The sequence below is a fragment of the Sus scrofa genome, chromosome 9 (genome assembly GCF_054392235.1).
Source record: "Sus scrofa isolate SSC_HxYL_T2T_F1_AM1 chromosome 9, Sscrofa_HxYL_maternal_Yorkshire_Landrace_v2.0, whole genome shotgun sequence".
In the NCBI taxonomy this organism is placed as follows: Eukaryota; Metazoa; Chordata; class Mammalia; order Artiodactyla; family Suidae; genus Sus; species Sus scrofa.
In genome coordinates this window covers 121,455,451-121,476,521 of record NC_139391.1, presented here as the reverse complement: position 1 = coordinate 121,476,521, position 21,071 = coordinate 121,455,451, and the positions used below count along the sequence as shown (strand labels likewise).

The window sequence follows — 21,071 nt, the reverse complement described above, 5'->3', positions numbered from 1 at the left end:
ATTTCGGACTGTAATTTGTTCACTTCATTAATTAATCTCCAAGTACTTTAATTTGTACAGTTTTGGTCATGTATCTGAGCAAAACCCCACACAACTGAACCCTTAACTCAATAATAATATTTCATAGATAATATGACAAACTATTACCTTAAAAAATAAAAAGCTCAAAACTGAGCTCCAAGAACATGGAAAATGGGCTCAAAAAGGATTATCCAACTAGTGATTTCTGAATGATCTCTCTGCCTCAGTTAAATGAGGTAACATTATTTGCTTCCTATTGCTCTCCTAGGTTTTACAACACACTACAGAAGAGTTTTACTCCTCAAAAAGTTATTCATTTACATTAATTTCTAAACATTAAAACTAATTTCTTACTGGCTCTTCTGAGAAAACTGATGACAGCAAGTCCTCTCAAGAAACACATATCACTGCCCAGATAAAAGACATTTCCCATCCACTCTTGTGTTTAATATTGGCCATGTGAAAAATATAAATCCCAGCCAAATGAAATATAAGTCAAAGTGTTCTATGACAGATAAATGAGAAATCATCTTTAAAAAGAGGGGAGCGTCTTTCCTTCTTTCCCCCTTTCCTCTGGCTGGAATGCAAACTTGATGGCTGGAGCTTGAGCAGCTGTCTTGAACCTCAAGGGAGAAGCTATATGAGGACAGCACAGCAACAAAACAAGAATAAGTTTACTTTCCTTACACCATGAAGCTACCTAACCAGTCTTTGATTATCTACCTCCAGACTTTATTTCCATGGTAGGAAAATAAAGTACTCTTTTATGTAAGCCACATTTAGGATGTTTAGCCTAACGTAAGTGGACCTGATCCTAACTAATACAATGTGCGTATCCTAACAATTCCACACCCCACATATACTCTAAAGTCTAGACCAGTGCTGTCCAACAGAGTGCTGGAAATGTTCTGTATCTTTGCTGTATAATCTAGTAGCTTCTAGCCATGTGTGATTATTGAGCAACTGAAATGTTTTTTAACATTTAAAACAGAATTTTACATTTACTTAATTTTAATTAATTTAAATTTAAATAGCCACATGTGGTTAGCAGCTATTGTATCAGCACAGCTGTAAGCATAAAGTAACATCAAAACTGTAATTGAGTTAATTTAAAACTATATGAAATTTCTTTCAAATTTTTATGTAAAATAGTAAAACTAAACATTTTCATAAAAGATACACCTAAAATTACATTTTGCTAGAATAATTTTATTATGTCAAACTTGGGCTATACCTTAGAAACTCAGAAAATGTTAGTTTTGAAGATTAAGATAACTTGACAGCGAGTCTGAATGTCAGACTTTCCACTTTAGTACAAAAAGTTATTCTGTGGGAAATAAACAAACACAAGCATGTGGAGATATTGTGGGTTTGATTTCAGACCAGCTTAGTAAAATGAGTATCACAATAAAATAAGTCACACAAATTTTGGGTTTTCCCAGTGCATGTAAATGTTATATTTTCACTGATGTAGTCTATTAAATGTGAAACAGCATTATCTCTAAATAACAATGTATATGCCTTAATTTTAAAATGCTTTATTGAGATAAATACTAACCATCACGAATCATCTGGAAAAAAAAAAGTTATTCTGAATTTCTTCTTAATTAGAAATCCATTGCTCTTAAAAATGTCATAGGATTTAAATACTTTCTACCTTTCTTCTCCATTATGTCTTTTAACTCAAAGCAGTTGGAATATATAAAGGTCTATCTAGAAAAGTGCAATGGCTTTCAGTTCATTAACAACGACCTAATATTATGTCAGAGAATATCAAAGCAAAATCTTTATTCAAATTTCAATAAAACTACTTCTTAGCATACAATATAGAAAATTTTGGTCTGCTTTAAAAGCAAGAAGACACATTTCCTCCCTAATGCTACCACCTTTGTGTCAAGAGGTACAAATGCTATGTATAGTGAAGCACAGTTCTTAGGTTACTAATAAACCAGAAATTTCACAATAGAAAGGCACCTCCAAAAGGTCACTAAGTTTATATTCTCATCATTTGTCTATAGTCTTCTCCCCTTTCTCTTCAGGCTCTGTGACCATAAGACCATAAAGCACTTTGTGTGATAGATATCCTTCTCACACAGCATTAATTGCACTAGGTAGGTTGTAATCGTTTCCAAAACTGTCTCTGCTCTGCACGTGGACATTCTCAAGGGCAAGAAAGACCACATGGGGTACTGTAGCAGTGGAACAAAACTGTCCAGAGGAAGCACAGAGGAATCTGCTCTTGAGGGCAGAGGAGCAGAAAAGAAAGAACGTAATCACAGCTCATTAATCCCACATCTCTGTCCAAGGTTGGCCTCAGTTACAATCTGCTTTAATTCAATTCATCTGGTAATTTGTTTGGGGTACACTTTTGTTTGCTTAAAATTTCAGAATTGCAAAATCACATGCAAATTAGTGAATAAATGAGATAAATTTAAGCACATGATGGATTAATCCTAAATAAAGCTTTTAAATCACTTTAGTTAACACCATACAACTTGCTGATCAGAGAATTCTAAATGGCATTCACTGTTTCTGGTTAAGATTATCCAACAACTGCAACCTCTGTATAACCCTTTTGTTTCAAATAATTTTTATAGAATCAATTAGGTATTACATAAATACCACCCACATCCTTAAAACAGAGACATGAGCAGATGAAGAACTGATTTTAAAGTTATGAAAAGATGTCATTTAAAAAAACTCACTTTGAATGACATACTTTTAAATTTTAACTGCTGCCTTAAACTAAAATGCCAAACAATTCAGATGACAATCTCAATTCCTATTTTTTTTAACTTGAAAACCAACTCTATGTATAATATATGGAACAGGCTAGATTTTTGATGCTAGGTAAGTAAGATATCAAATAATATTAGAGATACAATTTTATCCCAGAGAGAGTAAATGTCCTGGTCAGAATATCTAAGAGAAGAATCATTATTGGCATCCATTCACATCATTTAATATACCTACTCACCTATTACCTCTAACCAATTATCTAATTAAGACCCCTTTGGGGTTAATTAGGAAGTACATGAAGCTATGGTCTTCATCGTTGATATATTACAATAAACTATGCACCTCCTGCCTGAGGCAATGGAATAGAACAAGGAAACATACAAAATTATACCCCTGCTTCCTCATTAAACAAATACTACATTGGTATTCAAAGCAATCATCTTTCAGATGGACTTTTCATTGCACCTTTGGCTTTTTAAAGCAATCGTTCCAGAAAGGATTGAGAATTTTCACAGTAATTCCAAACTTTGATGTACTATTTCTCAAAGTATGGTCTTAGATCCCCTGCATGCAAAATCTGAGGAGGTTTGAAAAATGCAGATTCCTGGGCTTCAAAGCCCCACCAAAATGAACGCTGAGGAATGGAGCCCAATTTTCAGCAAGCATTCTCCCACTATATTCCAGTGCATGCTAAAGTTTGAGAATCACTGCCTAAGAACAAACTATTCCTGTGACACTTGGTATATGCATTAAGAAGCACTAGACACACAGATATAAGCCATACTTTCAAGGTATGATCTCTAGATCAGGGGCAGCAGCATCAGCAGGGAGCTTGTTAGAAATGCAGAATCTCAGGCCCATTTCAGCCCTGCTGAATCAAAATCTGTGTTTTACCAAGATCCGCAGGTGATTCCTATTTACACTAAAGCCTGATCTTTACTGATTTAGAGTAGTTATTCTTGGATGCAGGTATCCCAGGGCACCTTACACATCAGGCAGAAAGCAGAGTGTATTAGGGATATTGTGGCAAACGCCCGAAAGAAATATACTTTATAGTAAAACAGGCAATCAAAGCCAATGCCCTGTTGAAACACAGAGGGAAGATTCTGAGTATCTTTTGGTGATTTAAAAATAAAAATAAAAAAAAAATAAAGATTTGTTGAGAGACAAATCTGTTAAGAGACAGCCTTCCTTGAATCTTTTGTTATTTTTTTTTTTTCAATAAGGTAGGACACAAATCAGACAGAGGACTAAAGTCCAGAAATATGCCCTTGGAAATTGGACAAGCAAAACAAAAACAGATGCGTGTGTTCTAGATAAATACACTACCTGACAAAAATTATGCTGCCGTAACACCTTACACAGAAATAACTTATATTCTTAATCACAGAAGCATATTCAATTAGTTATAAAATTTTTTACTTGGTAATGACACTATTATCACTCACATATTCAGTTTATTATAAAATATGCTGGTTTAATATAAGTATTTCCTAAAAAAATCTCTTTGGAGAAATGATCTCTAAGCACTCAACACTAACTGACCTCAGAGCATTTACTGGAAATCTTAGTAATATAGATACAATGAGTTTTAAGTAGAGTCAAGCACAAAATAAATGTCAATATCCGCTTGAACAAATAAAATTTTGTGATTATCATGCATTATTATGTCAGGGTCCATTCTGTATACCACAATATGAATTAGCTGATTATTTTATCAGCTTTAAATATAAAATATATATCACAGTTTATGATAATACTGGAAGAGAAAGAAATTTGTCCAGATTTCTAGTGCCTTTCCTCCATTTTAGTATCTTGAGAACTGAGTTTGAAAGCAATGTTACAGGAAGCAAATACCAGAAAAGTATGTGAAATAGCTCCCATGTATTGGTTGATTTTTGAATCAACACTAAGCCCCAAAGTTACATTACTTCCTTTTTGACTTTCTATACTAGAAATGAGGTTAAAAACACAATGCTTAGTTCACTGCTCAGAAATACTAAATGTTCGACAATAATAATTACTATATGCAAACATCACAGCAATGGCTACAGCCAAGAAAATATCTCCAAGATGCTCAGAAGCACACTAGAGGTTATTTGTTCATGAACAGCAAACTTTTATCTTACAGTGATATTTGTTCATATATTTCCACAGTCTGGCTGGCAGACATATAAATTAGCTCCAAAGAAGCCAACTCAGTAATAACTTCTGCATTTTACCTGCTACCCCAAATAACACTTTAATAACAGTAATCCTGCAGAGGTCACATGCATAGCTTTGATATCTCAGCACATCCAGTTCTGCTCCTGCAACTGGGGTACTCAAGCAGTGCCACCCTCGGATCTTGGAAAGAGGGGACACACTGCCACAGACTCTGTGTTTCAGAGAATCCTGAAATCACAAACAGCCTGAATCAAATCCACTGAAGAACAGGTATCATGCCTTCTGCAGCTCAGATCTGGGGCTCACACTGACAGTGTGACTCATGACCCTGAATATCTACTCTCACAAGTAATACTCTTCAAGCCCCAAGGAAATGCTTCTCCACATCTCTTGCCCTTCCTCTTCAAAACAAAAGGGGATTATGTCAGAATGCCCTAAAGGTTTGTGGGCTAGGCAGCTGCTGAAGACAGAGATAGATACTGCTTTGGAGCTTCAGTAGGATTTGAGCGATGAAAGCACTTAGGTAAGAGAAAAGACAAATTAATTAACTTGTCAAATCCTCCCTCTCAAATATCATGAATGCAATAAATCCCTGCTTAGCCAAGTATCATTTCCCAAGAGTGCCAAGGTCCATTTTCTTACTTCATGTTTTAATTTGTGGTTTTGGAGGTACTCACAAAATTAATACGGTATTTGCAAGAGTTGCACATAGCAGCTGAAGAGTGTCTGCCTTTTGCATCAATAGATAATTTTGCATATATTAGAAGGAAAATAACCTGAAAATAATTACACTTTTAAAAGTGTTTACATTTGCTTTGTATTTTTATTAAAATGTATTCAAATTTTGGTGAAATATCTGAAATAGTTGGTCAGTAAATCGCTCCAAACATTAAAATCTTAGTAACAAAATTAAAAAAAAAAAAGTATTGTCATAACTAACTAATTTTAGGGTACTTAATAGTTTCAAATTTAAATTCAGAATACCGAAGATTAGAAAATTGTTGTAGATGAGATCTTATATGGAAGGCTGGGAGCTTTGTTGAAAAGTTTTCTGTATAAAGTATCCTAAATGCATAAAAAAAAGTCAGAATTAACTCTGACCTTTCCAAGGTTACTCTGCTAAACTTTGTTGGACTCAAAACTAGTTCATAGCACCTAAATCTCAACCTAGTGCTCTATTAATTTCAATTTAGGAAGATTTATAAAGTGTATCTTATATGGTATACTTAGGTTTATGCTTGTAATTATTGACCTGAAGGTAATTCATAAACAGCAAGAAGAAAATGGCCAAAGATTTGATCTGCCTTAATGTGCCAGAAGTCCTTGCTTGGTATACTTTCAAGTTGAAAACCTCTAAAAAGTAGACAGGATCATCATGCTTATCTTAATTGCCTGCCCTTAGCTGTTTGATACCCTGCACTGCAAACCTTTAAAAATGTCTATTGTGCCCTTTGAATTTTAATGAAACAGGTTGTTTAAAACAAAGCAATACACAAGTTCAAGATATTATTGTTAACTACTTGAAAAACACAGTAACAATGTCTGACAAGATATATAATGATTGCAAAAGATATTCTAATCAGTCATTCTTCACCACACGGCCTTTTATATGGCTTGTATATGACAACAGGGACCTGCTGTATAGCAAGAGAATGCTACCCAATATTCCATAATAACCTATATGGGAAAAGAATCTGAAAAAGAATGGATGTGTGTTTATGTATAAGTGAGTCACTGTGTTATAGAGCAGAAATTATTACAACATTGTAAATCAACTATACTTCAATAAAGGTTTAAAAAATGAAAAACAATAACAATGACAAGATATACAATGACTGCAAAAGATAATCAAATATTCATCACTGACATCTGCGTGTATATGACAACAGCTATCATTAATTTTTTTAAGTTTTATTGAAATATAGTTGATTTACAATGTGATAATTTCTGCTGTACAACAAAGTGATTCAGTTATACATATATGCACATTCATCATTTAAATATTTATTAATTATAGCACATGTATTGCTAGATACAATATGTTATTTCATTTATATATTACAATGTGATAGATATTATTTATAGATGACAGATTATGAGTCAGAGAGATTCAGTAACACACCCATGGTCAAAAGCTTACAGGAGGTAGATCCTGGATACAAATCCAGTGATTTTAGCTATACACTGTCTCTCTCTGCACTGGCCTCATGAAAGAAGAAGCACTTTTCACTGTTAACTTGTCAATGTTAGGAATATTTTAAGAGGAACTAAGAAGGGACTAAAGCAGTAGTATCATGATATTCTTTACAAGATTCTCTTTAGTTTATCAAAGTGCTTCTATTATGCTGAGTTTTATGGTGAGGGGTAGACTTAGAAGGTTTTAAAAGAGTGATAATCTAGTTGAAGAAGGAGAGCTAGCTCACATAAACTCATAAGTCAACCAGAAGAAACTAACATTTCACCAACGCAAAATGACACTTCACAAACTGAATACATAATTTCCAAGAAAAGTATGAAATAAATTTATTCATTTTAATGTAACAGTAATTAACCACCTAACACATGATAGGATCACACCAGGCACTGAGGATCGAAACTAAATTAAAAAACAAAAACAAAAACAGACTCTTTGTGGTTAAGGACTATGAGGGAGACAGTAAAACATTTAAGTATAAGAGAAAATGACAAATATTACATGATATGTGCACACAAAATGCTACAGGAAAGAAACTTCCACCATGCTTCACAAAGGAGAAAATGGGATTAGTCAAAGACAGTTTAGAAAAAGTTTGGTATGGCCCGGAAAGAACTGATGGATATGGATTAATCCCGTGGGCATTCGACTGCTCATCTATAAAACAAGGGAGCTAGAGATCAGTAATCTCCAAGAACCTATAGCATGCTCTGAAGGAGCCTCAGGGGAAGGGCTGACTGCAGGACTCCTCAACCTGCTTCATTTAGAGCAGCTCAGCCATTTATATGTTGTACATGTGCATCTAAAGGAGATTTTGCTGGCTTTAAAAGAAAGTGAAAATTTAAAAAAAAAATAGCACTGTGGAATTATATATGCCAAATTATGTTTACTTTAAAGCATGTCTAGTCTGCCAGGAGACTGTCTCTATTACTGCTATGGAGACTCCAAAGTTAGTAATCATCCTAAGGGGAAAAAAGGGCCATAGGTACTCGTGAGAAGGGAAAGTATCATTAAGGCATCTTGTTCTCTGGATGCCTTTGAGCCTATGCTGTGTCTTCTTCCTCGTTCTACCTGGGACTTGTCTGAGGGCTCTAGATAGCAGGTGCTATATACCAAGATCAAGAAAACAAGACAGTGCTCAAAAAAACCTTTTTGAGACACTCAGAGTACAAGGCAGGAAAACTTCTGGATCCATTTAGTGGATTATAACAAATCTACTTTTGGGTGGTAGGAAGAGCTGGATTTACTAAGGGAACACAGCCTGCTTCTACAGGGCTCCAGAGAAAGCAACATACACACCTGGCACATGAGGAATTCTGCACACCAGCACAGTGCAGAGATCCTATGCTGTCAGGAGAAGTATATGCAGCACAAACATCAAACAGCAGCAGCCTCCCAGGAGGCAAAGATGCACATGGACAAACCACTATGGCTGTAAGAACCTGAAAGGCAGGGCCGAAGAGAAAGATAGAGAATACCACTGTGTTCCTGAGTACACAGGCAATGGGGAGAACGCTGACAGGGAAGAAACAGAAAAATACCAAAACCCGTGTGAATGTTCCTATACCATAGTTTTGCGCTCCTTATGGTTAGGAAACACAATTTTACAATTGACAGGTAATAGAAGAAAAAGCATGTTAGAAAATACAACAAACAGACATGACAGGCCAACTTTGTTTACTGTACTTGATTTTTTGGATGGAGTAAATTTCCTAGTTTGTCATTTCTATTGAAGGGAGTTCAGTGCTCAGCGCTATTTTAGAGACCATAAAAAACTACCTGGGGAGTTCCCGCTGTGGCTCAGTGGGTTAAGAACCTCACTAGTATCCATGAGGATGTGGGTTTGATCCCTGGCCTTGCTCAGTGGGTTAAGGATCTGGCATTGCCATGAGCTGCAGCATAGGTCACAAACATGGTTTAGATCTGGCATTACTATGGCTATGGTGTAGGCCCACAGCTACAGCTCCAATTTGATCCCTAGCCTGGGAAATTCCAATGTTGCTGGTGCTTCCCTAAAAAGAAAAAAAAAAAAAAGAAAGAAAGAAAGAAAAACCTTATCTGTTTTCAATTATCTGAAAAGATCCAACAGAGTAAAGCAAATAACATAAACATTATTCTTCTGACTTTCATGACAAAAATCAGAGACCAAGCCAATCCCCTTCCTTCCTTCCTTCCTTCGTTTCTTCCTTCCTTCCTTTTTCTCTCTCTCCTTTTTCTTCTGCGTTTTAGGGCCGCACTCGCAGCATATGGAGGTTCCCAGCTAGGGATCGAATCCGAGCTGTAGCTGCTGGCCTACACCACAGTCACAGACACGCAGGATCTAAGCCATGACTGTGACTTACACTACAGCTCACGGCAATGCCAGATCCTTAAATCACTGAGCAAGGCCAGGGATCGAACCTGCACCCTCATGGATGCTTAGTCAGATTTGTTAACTGCTGAGCTACAACGGGAACTCCTCATCATAACTCCTGATTACACTTACAATATTTTCATCACTCGATTCAAATGGATCTTTGTTTTCCTTATTTAACATCAGTAACTAAACAGCAATATCTCAGATGAACATTTAAGACAAGTCCATGCCATAAAACTCAAGAAATATCAATCTCAGTTTTCAAATTTAAACTAAATATTATTATGGAGATGGTCCTAGATAACACTGTTCTTGATGCTGAGTTTTCAAACCACCTAATGGGCTAACTCATGCCTCATTTCATATGAAGAAAGTTAAAAGTCCATTTAAGTAGGGCATAGATTTTCACAAACACTGAACTGCTCAAATGGCTCTACTGGGAATTAAATTAACACAGCCCATTTGATTTTCAACATGTTCACATTTAAGTCCATGGCAATTTTTCAGCAACCAAGCAAAAACTCAATCTCATGATAAATTATAGAATCCTTCTAGAGACAATAAAGAGCAAAAATTCTTTGACTTAACATTCTGGCAGGTGTAGGGAGAGAGGGTAATAATAGATTATATATGAAAAAAGGGTTAATATTCTTACTATATAAGGAACTCTCCTAGAAATTAATACTAAAAAAACAACCTAATAGAAATATAAAGACACAGACATTTAATTTATTGTAAAGCAGCCACAACTCTCTGATCTATTTACCAAAAGTATCATAAAGCTATTCTTAGTACATAAGCAGATGTAGCCTAAATTACTGCTCCATGCTTTGACTTTAAAGGTATGGCAGTATTTCATTGTTTTCAGAATTGTTTTCTTTTCCTAATACTTGTCGAAAGTATCCTTATAATATATGTGGCCAGCTGACGACAATGACTAGGGTTAAAATCTGTTTCTATTATGTATAAACTCTGATAATGAAAAGAGAATGATATAAAAGTAATTTACTCTTTCTGGTTTAAAATATTACTGTGCAGAAATCAGTTAACTCAGCAGGACTGAGGCTGCTGTCTTTAGCAGGGCCTGCTTGCAAGGCTAGCCACTTGCTGACATTTGGGAACAGGAATTTGGGAAGGGTTCCCACTATTCCCTAGCTGATAAGTGTAACTAAACTGTTTGTACAAACATGCAGTTTATATTGAATGCCTACTTTCCTTCTAAGAGTCTGGAATTTGGTACATGCTAGATAGAGGGTGTTTATGGGACCAATCCTTGATAAAAACCCTGGACTACTAGGCTCAGGTAAACCTGAGAGAGGACTCTCAGTGGCTTATGCCTGGTTTCCTCCAGACTTTGCCCATGTGCCTTTTTCTTGTGCTAATTTTGCTTTATGTCCCTTTACTGTAATAAATCATAGCCACGAATATGACAATATGCCTCATCCCATGATTCCTTTTAGCAAATCACCAAACCTGCAGTGGTCTTGGGAACTCTCAATGCAGTTACTCCTAAAACACTTTTCCCCACTTTAGGAAAGTAGAAAAATCATCCATTTCAAGACTCAGCAAAAATACCTACCTCATCCTTTGCCTTCCATATGTGGTCAGCCATAAGGTCCTGTAGACACTTTTTTAAATCTTAAAAATACAACTTTCTTTCCATTTCCACCATAACAATCTCTTTGATTTCTTTCCAATCACCACTCCCCTTCTTACCCCAAGCTCAGATTATGACAAAGGTCTCTCTCTCAGTCTGCTCTGGCTGCCTAACAAATTACTACAGATGGAGTAGCTTAAACAACAGAAATATATTTCTCACAGTTCTGGAGGTCAGGAAATCCAAGATCAAGGGGCTGACCAGCTACTGTAAGCAGCTGAGTATAGCTGGGACCATAGTAGTGAAAGCACATTGTCTAGAGATGGCAACTACTAGTCTCACTGTACAATCTGGGCCAAAGTATACTTTCTCTAAGGCCAACAATAAGCCCAGAGATCTAAAATTTTCTCTCTTCCTTTTTAATAGTTGCCTGACTGATGTTGTAGTATATCTGGCTCCGTCTTGCATATAATTAAGAAGCTTCTACCTTCCTGTGTACACAAAGGACGTGAGCCCATCAGAAGTCCATCCTTACAGGGGATCTCAAAGATGCCAAAGCCCAGACATGCTGTTATAGTGGAGGGCAGCCATGATGATGAAACATTTGGAAACCAAAGTAAATGGAGAAGGAAATTCCCATCTCTGTGCCCTCTCTATCATATGACCTTTTTTTTTTTTTTTCCCATGGAATTTGGTATAATCCAAAACTACCCTATGTTTTACTTGTCAGTGTCTTAATTTGGAATACTTTTCATTTACCTCTGTTTGGACATAAGCCCAATGAGATCTTCTACCAATATCCTCTTCGAGTTAGGCATTCTTATCCACCACTATATTTCAAATGGACTTCCACATAAAAGGTACTCAATAAACGTGTGCTGAATGAACAAATGAGCAAAGTGTGGGGAAATAATAATGTTTAGCCTGAGGAGAAATGGAAGATAAAAGAGCAGTTTTCATATAACAAAAGATCTATATCAAAAAAGGAGACTTATTTCTGTTTTCTCCAGAGAGATGATGTAGGATGAAACGGCGAACATTTCAAGAAAAAAAGGACTGGGCTCACCATTAGGGAACATCTTCTCAGTCACAGGACTGTCTGAATTGACAAGGGCTCCTTATTAGTCACAAAAAGATTTCTAGGAGTAGGAAGCTCTGTCCATAAGTTATCAGTTAACCTAAATATCCTCTGCTTTATTTATTCATTTGTCTTTTTAGGGCTGCACTTGTAGCATATGGAGGTTCCTGGGCTAGGGGTCTAATAGGAGCTATAGCTGTCGGTCTACACCACAGCCACAGCAGCGCACGATCTGAGTCACGTCTGCGACCTACACCACAGCTCAGGGCAATGCCAGATCCTTAACCCACTGAGCAAGGCCAGGGATCGAATGCACAACCTCATGGCTCCTGGTCAGATTCGTTTCCGCTGCGCCACGATGGGAACTCCCAGAATCTCCCATGATTTAAAGTGCATTAACAGTATCATAAAACTACACATGAAGATTGAAAGTGATCTAGGTGGTTGCTCAGAGATGGTGTCTTAAAAGACAGTAAAGAAAAAAAAATCAGTACAAATTGGATTCTGCATGAAGTAAGGAGGGAGGAAGAAGAAAAAGTCCTCATAATCTTTTTTTTCAGTGAGCATTTAGTAAATACACAGAACTATAAGCTGGAGATGGAGGAGGATACTATTATTAATGAAATTGATAACAAAACAAAAGGAGATGGCCAATTTAAGTAATGAATTGATAACAATGAATTCCCTTTGTAATGGTTAGGGTTCCACTTTTTATGAGAAAACCAGAATTAAAAAAAAAAAGCAAAGTACATGTGACTGGAGAATAGGTACAAGGCCAGATTTAGATACCTTCATTTCAGAATACTTGCTAAAAGAATGGTATCCTCAATCCCTGAGAATGGATCAGCTTTCTGCAGAAATATTTAAAGGGAACGATAAATTAAGGACAGGAAGAGCATTAAAATTATAGTTCTGCAAGGATCATTTTTAAATGCCATCCAATCATTCATTCATCCTTGGGCAAAAGTCCACTTAAACAAAAATCCAAAGGTCATTATCTTTTATTCTCATAAACATCTCCACTAAAAGGCATTCTTAAAAATCTTCCTGCAAAACATGTTTCAAACACTAAAGATATCTGTATTAAAAACCTTTCTATTTTAAATGTAGTTATGGAACACAAATGGTAACATTTATTATATTAAATGCTGTCAAATAATCATATATTGAGTTATATTTTGATTTGCCTAAGGGATAAACAGAACTTAAACACTTTTTTTTCTTGGCCTTTTAAAAATTTATAATTTCTAGAATAAGCTTATAGCATAAGCTTATTAGAAAATGGCATATTCTCTTTTGACAAGTCCAAAGTATCAATCTGTATTGCATCAAATTAAGTATTTCTCAAGTGGTGAAAAAAAGTTTCTGCATTTCCATAAATGCCCCAGTATTGTAAAATAAACATTATCTTTCTGCATCAACTTAAGACATTATAATTCATGAAATTTAAATTATGAAGATCTAGTTGTTGTTTTCCTCCCAAGTCGTGATTTTTTGTTGCAGTTATTATTCTCTTTTCAACCTTACCCAATCATAAACAAGGCAAAAACAATCATAGAAATTAAAGAAAAACTAAGTTTATAGACTGTATAGCATCTTTCTAATTTAGCCACTTGAAGGTATGGAAACCACAAAGTTAGTAAATATTTTATTATTAGTAATCAGGAAGTAAAAGGAGAGGAAAAATGCTAAACATGCTTATGAAAATATTAAATTCCTAAAATTGTGTTTAGAAGAAATCAACTTAAGTGGTAAGGTAAGCTATATTTCAAATTAATGGTCTACTGCTATAAAAATAACAGCTATAATCCAATCAAAGGCCTACATTCAGTTATTCTACAAGCAAGCATAAAAAGAACTGGATGACTGCCCTTTGCGTATACTAGAGGAAATTGTATTCTACCAATATCCTAAAACATTTATGTTATATACATGCTCTAGTAAATGTCAGCATAATATAATGTATGGAAAAGAGTTAATATAGCAGGCCTGAGACTGCCTATCCTTAGAACAGCCTCCTTGCAAGGCTGGCCCTTGGCCAGCTCCTGGGAACTTGGCTGATAAACAGTTCCCTACGATGATATACAATTTCCCCTAAATGATAAGGATGGCTCATTATGCTTGGACTCTTTGTGCAAACAATATGGTTTTATGTTAAATATCTGTTTTCCTTCTTAGAGTCTGGGATTTTGGTAAGTGCTAGGCAGAGGATGCTTACGTGACCAGCCCTGAGTAAAATCCTTGAGTGATGAGTCTCTAATGAGATTCACTGGTACATAACACTTTGCACGTGTTGTCACAAGTCACTAGAGGAATTAAGTGTTTAACTGTGTGACTCCTCTGGGAGGGGACTCTTAAAAGCTTCTGTCTGATTCCCTTTGCTAATTTTGCTTTATATCCTTTTGCTGTAATAAATCTTATCCATGAATATAACAATACACTAAATCTTATGAATCCTTACAACAAAACACCAAACCTGAGGATAGTCTTGGGGAACAATGACAAAGACAGTTTGAGACTGTTTGACTACTAAACATCAATTCCCTGGATTTACACATTAAAGATGTTTATCACATTTGCAGGTGGGAAATGTTTAATGAATATATTGGAAGATACAATGAAGTTTCAAAAAGGCTGGAACAACAGAGCCAACTCTAATGAGATAAATTTTAAAGGAGATAAAGACTGTGTAAAATAGTGTTTAAAAAAACAGACTACTCTACCTGTAGGCAGAAGGAACATGTATGAAAAAGACCAAGGAGTTTATTGAAAATAAACTCAATACGTTAAGTGGTAAAATGTAACTATTAGAGATATCTAATTTACTTCTGTGCTGAATAAAAAGCAGTATGGTATATAAACCAAAGGGAAATAATAACCCCATTCTCCTGTTAATTTTCATATCACATATAGAACATTATATTCATCCATTTAAAGAATATATTAGAGCACATTCATAGAAAAGCTGTTGATGAGCTCCAAAAACATATTTTATAAAAAATGGTTCAAGACTAAGAAAAAGACTGGAGATAGGAGCAATGGTTCTACTAACATATACCGAAGGTTCTTGGATAAAGTAGAAATTATAATTTTTTCTATATAATCACAGTGAGAAGAAATCACAAAGATATTCGTTTCAATTGAATATAAATAAAACTATCCAAAATCCAGAGCTGTTCCCACATGCATTCACCCTCCTTTAAAACACATATTCAAAGCCTACAAGTCCACTGAATGTGGATTTGGGAAGGAAGAAATCAAGTCAAGTGGATAGTTCTGTTAAATAATCTTTAATCTCTTCTAATACACTCTCTTCCATAGCTTCCTTGTGAACACTCTACAAAAAGTCAGGGAGGAAAAGATTTTGAAGTAATCTTCAGTCTAACCACATTCTCAACTGAGTTGGGATGAAAAGGAGACAGACCCCAAAATACAGTTCAGTCAAACAATTCAATTCAATTCAACTCAACAAATAAATGACTTACTATAAGAGAGAGCACTTTGCACTCAGCTCAACAAAGAACTGAGTAGCCAGTATATACAAAGCACCCCAAAGAACTAGGACGATGTAAAAGAACAGGGAGAAAAGGTACTCTTACAAGCATCCCCAGAATCTGAGACATCCACACCAAGTGTGACAGCTCCAAAGTGGTAAAGCCACTCACTTGCTCACCACAGACAGCTCCAGTCACCAGTGTGGGAACCATATCCATGGTTCTGTGGTTTAGAAAAATCCCAAGGACCAAAACTGGACGTGGGGTTCTCGGCCCTTGAAGCTGAAGTCTTCAGGTCCTCATAGACCCCAAAGGCACAGGCCTCAAAAGTCTCTGCTTAGGAAAAGATCCTCCCCCACAGCTATAACAAAGGTGAAAGAATACAAGGAGGAAAATATTCTAAGTCTTTCTTAAACTCCAGTATATAGGTGGCTATGTGGCACACACAACATGCAACGAATAGGCAATGGTGAAGACAATACCAATAATGAGAGAACAGCACTGACAGAATTCAGCAGTCTTAAGATAACACATAGCTTTAACATGAACTAATAAAAATGAAACGATAATCTGAGCCCAAAGACTTTTGAAATAAAGAATCTGAGCACATTGGTTTAAATGAGGCTCAGCAGACCCATTCCAGTTTTGGGTTTGGTTTTCTTTTTTAATTTGTTTGATTGTTTAGTACAAGCGAGAAAAATACCACAAAAACCGCATTAAGTAAAGCAACTTCTTGTAGGGGCTTGGAGGAGATAAAGTGAAAATCAATTCCCTTAATTTACTTGTTAATGTAGAATTGCTGCTGGCAAGTTTGTGGCAAAGCAACATAGCTTGATAGTTACTGGTGTGAAGATAAACTGGCTCACTTCTTTTGGAAAGCAATTTGGGAACATGTATAAATAATCCTAAAATGTTTTTGTAAGTTTGACTCAGTATTTCTCCTTCTTAAAAATGGTAAAAAAAAATACTAAATAGGGACAAAGTTTAATTTACAAAGATGTTTATAAAGAGTGCAATAACATAGAAAAATGCTTAAGATAAAAATAACTACATTAAAAATCCTTTACATAGAAAAAGTCCTGGTCCATGATGGAAAAATGGAGGAGGAAAAAAAAAAGGAGAGTTGTTATATCTAGGTATATAAGGGTAATGGAATTATGGATGATTTAGTCTCTTTTTTTTTCCTTTTCAATATTCCCTATATTTTCTTAAGGAGTAATATTTCTTTAAAAATTAAAAATGAAAACAACTAAAATGAATCTTGTCTGAGGATGAAAAAAGGGAAATTAGCCATGTAGAAGGGATGAGAATTAGAAGAGACAGAATTTTGAGATAAGTTTACAGCAATTAGCTATAACTTGTCCTTTTATAGAGTTATCTAAAATTTAAAAATGCTAATTATGTAAGGGAAAGTTGGTATATATCTGAAGAAGCAGAAACAGTATCTTAACACTCAAATTATCTCTATAAGAAATCCTTGGGGTCTTCCCTTAAGACCCTCCAGTCCATTGACTGTTGTAAGAAAAGGCAAAAGACCTAATGAACCTCTGAGATCATTCACTTAAAACGGCTAAGAGAAACCTGATAATTTACTATTTTTTAACATCTAGCTTTACATGAAATTTTCCTTTTATTCAATCAGAGAAAATATACAATTAACAGGAGTTCTGGTCATGGCTCAGTGGAAATCAATCTGACTAAGACACAGGTTCGATCCCTGGCCTGGCTCAGTGGGTTAAGGATCTGGCGTTGCCGTGAGCTGTGGTGTAGATCGCAGACGTGGCTCAGATCTGGCGTTGCTGTGGCTGTGGTGTAAGCCAGCAGCTACAGCTCCAATTCAACCCCTTTCCTGGGAACTTCCCTATGCCACCAGAGCAGTCCTAAAAAGACAAACAACAACAAATGTAAAAAACAAATTATTAGGGTGTTCTGCGAGACTATATGAGTTCAAATGGTGGCTCTCCTACCGCTGATATGGAAAAGTACCTAGTACATAGAAAGCACATATAACTGTCTGCTCTTATTCTAATGAACCAAGTGAAGTGTATCTTCAATATAAGTTTCAAGGTCATTTATTCATTTTCTCATCCATTTGACTTGAGGAAAACCAAAATGTTCTGGTAAATTGGTTTAAAACACCATTTGACACTTCACAATGTCAAAAACGTAAGATTCCTATAGTTGCACTATAGACATGAGTGCAACTATACTCATTAATTTTCTAACTTATATTACCAAGAATATAATAATGTTATATATAAGTAATATATATAAGTAATAATGTTATATATAAATGTAGAATTATAAACTCTCAAGTAATACACATTTGAGAGTTGCATATAACTGTGGTTCTTATATAGTTAGCCCCTTTAGTTTTCTGTTTTACTGCTTACTAGAATACTACAAAAGAGGACTGCTAATTTATCAGTAAATCAATTTTATGAGATTGTAAGGTTATCATTTATTGAAGGAAAGTTTAACAAATGCTTTGGATGCTTGAAAATTACATCCAATGTTAAGTATTATCGACTCCATAGTTAAAGGTAAAATAATGCATGATATACTAATTAGCAGTTGAATAAAAAGACTAAGAAGTTTTATACCCAAAGAATTTAGCCAAAAAGGAAAATATACAAATATAATAAGTATGTAGATTAACTGTAAAAGGTAAGCATTAATTAATTAAAAATAGTGCTGTGTTTTATTTAGAGTGAGGGAATCACTTGACAAACCGCTGGAATCATAAAGGAAGAATCAGTATCTATGGTTTTACTCATATGCTGGTAATTTTCCTGATATTTGGATGAATTAGGTTGAAATCCTTATGAGATCCTTAGCAATGATAAAAGCAAAACATTTTATTATTTTGAGTACCAAGCACAAAGTATAGATAATGTATTTTACTAGAGGTCAGGATTTTTTTTTCTGAAAGGGTCAAATAGCAAATATTTTAGGTTTTGCAGGACATAAAATCTCTGTCATAACTACTTAACTCTGCCACTGCAGTATGAAATACGAAGTCAGCCCCAGGTTGATTCACAAGTGAATGGCTATGGCTATATATCAGTTAAACTTTATTTACAACAGTAAGCAGTGGACTTTAACTTGTCAACTATTATCTTATACTGTAGTCATCTATATGTGGTCCACATATCTCCTACTAGTCTCTATGCTCTCAGAGAACTGACAATTGGTTTTAATAAATCTCACTTTCTTACATAGAATTTAGTATAGTCTCTGATACACAGTAAAAACCTGATAAACACCTAATGAACAAATATAATGATTCTATTAATCAAAAAGTATTACATCCATATCATATGATTAGGTTAACAGGAGACAAGTTAAAGCCTGCCAGTCATTAAAAAGCCTTCATGAAGTAAGCCTCCCCAATAATCAGGTGACAAATATTAGGGGAAAAGAACACTCTAAGCAGTAGCGGTCTAGGATGACACCTGAGTTGGTAGGATGTGTCATTCACATGCAGTCCCTGAAGCTACTTCTCCCCATGTTAATGCTCTTGTCTGAATCGTAAGGCCTAATGATTTGCTCTAATTAGACTTAATCCATATAAAAGAATATTTTCTTTTGAATATACTGCATCTCAAAACTAATGCGTAATTCTCTTAACAACACATTTGTACTACAGTGAACACTAAACATTTCCTTTCCTTTCACTTTAATAACTTTCAAATATCCCAAGTTATCCTCTGAGACTAAGCATCTAAACACATGGCTAAATATTTAGGTCAATTCATCTTTTTAAATGCATCAATCCCTCTAATTCTTAAATATATTGCATTGTTCCTAAAACTGTTCTTCAATCTCTCCCTCAAAGTCTGGAAATCAGAAAATCTGCTCTCTTGCTTACATTCCACAATTCAGGAAGTTATTCTTTGGACTTAAAAGCATCCAGGAGTATTTGGAGAACCACAATTATGTTACACATAAAACACAACCAATAAATATTTATTGTCCTAATTTGTTGATATGGAATGCAAATATATTTGGTGGAATTCAGATTTCAACAATTTGAATTTTGCAATGACTCATCTTGCAAACCGTTTCATGAATATCATTAATTAAAGTCATAAATTATCACAAAATGAAAAATTTAAATGTTTAAGACAATAAGACAATAAACTTTTCAAATAACTTAGGAGAATTCATTTAAATTCAATTGCTGTATAAGGCAGAAACTAAAGAAAGCTTGCATCTAGGATATTTATAAGGCAATTCCGAGTTAGCCTAAATTGAGCTTCTATATTTTTTTATAACCACACTTCTTCATTGAAATAAAACTAAATTGTATATTAATAGGGCTTTATGTAAAACATCACTAATTCAGACTGGTATTTCTGATTCCCTGGGTACTATCTTTTAGACTACACCCAAGACATATACAAAGCACTGTAGCAGAAATGTCAAAACCTTTTCCACCATAATGTTTCAGAAAAAAAAACCCATCCTATTATGACTTCAACAACATTGCAAATCCATCACAATGAATATCCAGAACATAAAATGCACAGTTATGACATGTTTACTTTTCAAAAGTAGTTATATGAATAGTGTTTTTTGACAACTCATCACTAAGGCTATAATTTTTAAATATGTAACTAATATGGTTCAATTCAGTCACTATATCTCAATATATTCAGCAGATGTTTTCAAACGGCCATGTTTTTAAAAGGAGAGCCAAGCTTTCATTACCCTCTATGGATAAGAAATTGTTTTAAAGAATATCAAAACAATAAGCAGTGCTGATAATACATCTCATTAAAATTTTCCTTGATCTCAAAATCCCACCTTCAACATAGAGTTAACCTTAAGGTAATCTTTCCTATCTCATAAGTTGAAAGATAAAATTTCGCATGGAATTTTTGCTGTCTTAACTAAGGAAGTCTTCATTTTCTGCTCAAGGAAGAAGAGTCAGATCACTCTACAACCAGCCATCCATAAATACATTATTCAAGAACCTTATCAAAAGCAAAACTATTGCAACATAAGACATATGGCCAGCAGTATCTCTGTCTGGGTATATCATCTTGTTAGGATCACTTAAAAATCTTATCTCAGATTACTATATGTGAAATGAGATAGGGCTTCTTCACAGAAACTTTTAGAATACATCTAAATCATAATTCCAAGGGCATTACACATGTTCAAAAGCATTTAAAGCTTTTTCAAATTTTAACATGCAGGGTTTTTTTAAAATTCTTAAACACTTGATAAGAAAGACAGGTACTTATCTGCATTTTCCTCATTACAGATGGAATCATTTGAATATATCCCACATTAACTTTCCCAAACTAGGACATCATGAGCAATCTCACCAAAGAATTTTAAATCAAATCCTATTATGTTTTTTAAAATGTGTACCTTTAACTGTGGCAAAAGTAATTAAACACTTTACAACGTCTACA

At 34.9% G+C, this 21,071-nt stretch overlaps 1 protein-coding gene and 1 long non-coding RNA gene across 4 annotated transcripts in view; both read right to left on the bottom strand.

Moving 5' to 3' along the window:
* Positions 1-21,071, bottom strand: part of RABGAP1L (RAB GTPase activating protein 1 like) — a 657,995-nt gene that overhangs the window by 384,675 nt on the left and 252,249 nt on the right.
* LOC146400136 (uncharacterized) lies at positions 3,960-10,445 on the bottom strand. The gene is made up of 2 exons (XR_014816312.1): positions 9,499-10,445; positions 3,960-8,996 (listed from the first exon to the last, which is right to left on the bottom strand). It is a non-coding gene; the product is annotated as an uncharacterized LOC146400136 (long non-coding RNA).